This window comes from Gopherus flavomarginatus, chromosome 11, assembly GCF_025201925.1.
Source record: "Gopherus flavomarginatus isolate rGopFla2 chromosome 11, rGopFla2.mat.asm, whole genome shotgun sequence".
In the NCBI taxonomy this organism is placed as follows: Eukaryota; Metazoa; Chordata; order Testudines; family Testudinidae; genus Gopherus; species Gopherus flavomarginatus.
Genome location: NC_066627.1, coordinates 11,668,642 through 11,672,491, shown reverse-complemented (window position 1 = coordinate 11,672,491; position 3,850 = coordinate 11,668,642).

Sequence of the window (3,850 nt, the reverse complement as noted above, 5' to 3'; positions counted from 1 at the left end):
CTTTAGGTACAAAATAATAAAAGGATGTGTATTCATGGGTCCAGGCACCCTTATTATCTCTCAATAACAGAATAAAATCCTAGATGCATTAACATGATAATCTCAACATTAGTTCAGAGCCTTGGATACCCACAGAAACTCTTCTGCCCCCTTGTGTCATTGTGGCCAACAAATCTTCTCCCTCAGAAAACTCCATTAAAGAGATGACATATGGGTAGACCAAGAAAGAACAAAACATTGACTACTGCATGTAACTAATCATTCCTATTCCCCAAGTATATCTACCCCAGAAAACTAAACGTCTGGAACAATGAGACAAATCAATCAATCCATTGCTAAAACCAAACACAATTAGATGAACTAAACTATAAAATGCCCAAAATCTCTGTCTCCAAACAAAGCTTTTTAACTCCAAAAAGGAAAGGAACCAGATAGCCCATAAAGTCCACTAGGGACTTCCTCATGCTATTGATTTTGTGTGGAAAGTTCTCAGGTAGAGTGACGATGGGTGGCAGTATAAAACTCTAGAAAAACACACATATAGATTTTGATTTTATTTACACTTGTGGAATCCTAAATATAAGAACATAAGAGCAGCCATACTAGGTCAGACCAAAGATCCATCTAGCCCAGTTTCCTGTCTACTCTGATAAGAGGCTGGTTCCTTGATCTTTTTCACTCTGGCTGAAACTGAAAAAAAACTAAACAAAGAAAACTTCTTTCCTTCGTTTTGAAACATCTTGTTCCTCCATGGTTCCTCTGGTCAGGTGTCAGCTAGGCTAGGTGAACCTCTTAATCCTTTACTGGTAAAAGAGGCATTAGCTCTTAACTATCTCTTTATGACAGCGGCCATACTGGGTCAGACCAAATCAGGTCCATCTAGCCCAATATCCTGTCTTCCAACAGTGACCAATGCCACGTGCCCCAGAGGGAATGAACAGAACAGGTAATCATCAAGTGATCCAACCCCTGTTGCTCATTCCCAGCTTCTGGCAAACAGAGGCTAGGGACAGTAACCCTGCCCATCCTAGCTAATAGCCGTTGAAGGACCTATCCTCCAGGAATTTATCTAGTTCTTTTTTGAACCCTGTTATGGTCTTGGTCTTCACAACATCCTCTGGCAAAGAGTTCCACGGGTTGACAGTGCCTTGCGTAAAGTGTGTTGTCTTTACGACATGTGTCAAAACCTTGTTCTTTCAGAAAGCCTTTCCAGCCTAAAGAAACTGTCTGACTTCAGTGGTGTTAGTCTGATTTTTTGTTTGTTCATTTTGTTGGTATTTTTTTACCACTGTAAAAGCAGCATTTTGTATAAACAGATTAGGCATCATGTTCTCATGGACACAACATTTTCACCCATTGATTAGATTATTTAGGAAACACAGAATTAAACCATGGTCATGAGAGACAGATGGACATTTTATTTTTGATGAATAACCTCCCCTCAGTCAGTTTCTTCATGGAGCTTTGATCTCATTGTTCCTTATCCTGTAGATGATCGGGTTCATCATGGGAGGCACCACAGCATAGAGAACACCCACCACAAGATCCAGACCTGACCGAGACCTGGAGGTGGGTTTCAGGTAGGCAAAGGTCCCAGTGCAAAGTAACAAGGAGACCACAATGAGGTGAGGAAAGCATGTGGAGAAGACTTTATGCCTGCCCTGCTCAGAAGGGATTCTCAGCACTGTGGTGAAGATCTGAACTTAAGACACTACTATTAAAATAAAAAGGCTTAAAACTAAGAATGCATTAAAGGCAATAACCCCAACTTCACTGAGATACATAGATAGATGTACATAGATAGATAGATTTTCATGGATCTGGGTGAAATATTTGTTGCTTTATTTTCAGAACAGAATTTGCCTGATTCCCACAGGAATGTAGGAATCACCAGAGTCTAATACCCAGGGTCTCACTGGGCCCAGGACCAAATGCTGCACCACCCAGAACAGCTGGAGTCGGTGCTGGGGAGCTGCTCTAAGCGCAGCCAGTGCAGGATCATTTGCCTGGGTCTACAGAGAGCCTGAGACAATGGATCTGACAGAGTGGAACTGCTCCAGGCTTTTCCATGGGTGTTCACCTCCCAGCTCCACTGCTCTTGAGAAACCCACCAAACCCACCCTCAGCATGGGGCTCTGTGTGCAGGAGATGGGGAAGAGCACAACTGTCTCCACCCCCTCACACAAGCAGATACTATCTGGTGGGCAAGTGAGGACTAGGGGGACCACTGCTGTCACTCCATGGGGCCAGAGTCAAAGGGGCAGAGCCCCATGCATGGCCCCTGAGTGTTTGAACCCAGCCCTGAGAGATGGCAGAGATTTATGGGACTAAATGTGCCTCTTTCTCCAGGCTCCAGGGAATAGCCCTGCTCAAAGCAGTGACTCCTGCTGGGATCAACCCCAACTGCTGTAGAGGGAGAGGCAGGGAGCACCCCGTCTCTCATGGACAATTCTGCACTGACCTTCATGTCAGGGAGTTTCCCAGTGATCTAGAGGCTGGGTGGAGACCTTCACCAGGCAGGTTTATTTCATTCTCTTATCTAACATAACCATGGAGGCTCTCATAATCCATGGCAATGTCTCACCTGCTGAGATCTTTGTCTCAACGATACCTTGTGGCAGTGAGTTCTCCAGTTCAACTGTGTGTTCAGCTGTGCTGGGCAGAGGCCACCTTGGACACTGTTCAGAACAGGGGGAATGGCTAGGCAAAGGAAGGAGGAGAGTGAGAGAGGACGGAAGTGATGACCAGGGCTTGCTAATGAGCAGAAGCAGGGGAAATAGTCTTTTGCTCAGAGATGGGGGTAGGGGAAAGGAAGCAGGAGTGGGTGGACTGTTCCATGGGCCTGGGACCAGGTCAAAGGAGTGGGGCTGAGAAAGAAAGGAACTAGTAGTCAAAGGGGTTAAGCAGGGATCTCCGAGGAAGCTGAGTCAGGAACTCTGGGTGGAGGAATTGGCTCAATGATCCTCTCTTCCAAGTAAAACCCAACAGTGATGTCATGGACAATGTCCACTTTCCTGATTGAAAGATTTTTTCAGTAATGTTTTGATTTCTGACATTTCAAAACATCGGTACTTTTAGCATTTTTTACCTAACGTAAGTCTACATTGAAATAAGAAAGAAGGCCCATGTAAGGCACTTTAGCACATAACTGGCAGTACAAAAAATAAAGTTGAAATAATAATTCAAAATGGAAACCACTGTTTAAAATGTTCCCAATGTAAAATAAAAACATTTAATTGAAAATGACATTTTCCCACAAAAAAATAAAATAAAATTGATGTTAGTGAAACTGTTTGTTTTGTTGAGAATATTTTTTTGGTCCAAGATTTCTGACCACTTCAGCCATCTAACAGCTAAAGGTTCTGACTGGAACCTGTTCATCATTTGCTTACAGTCAATTAGATGTACTTCAGTGCATTGTTGGGTCAGGCTATAGTGATTAGCATCTTGAGGAACTGAACATGTTAGAAACCCTCAGGGTTAGATTCACAAGAGACCTGAGGTGCCAGCTGCCACTTTAGGCACTGGGGCTGGACTCACAAAGAAACATAACTTTGCAATGCTGAGTGGTCCCCACAGCTAAGTGTTAGGTACCTAGAAAATCATTGGGGTTCAAAAAGCCTGCACCTAGTGCTCAACGAATAGGGGATGATGGCACCTCAGAATGGGATCCATAAACACCAATGCACTTGGCAGCTCCTCGGTTAAGGTGGCCAATGGGAGATGCAGTGTGCTAAGTCCTGCCCCTCTCTCAGAGGTAGGCACCTAAGCGCAGGCTGCAGGGAGGCGTGTCCAGCTGCTGGGGATTCCCAGCTCTGACCCCTCTCTTGGAGTTAGGGGCTTAGGCCAT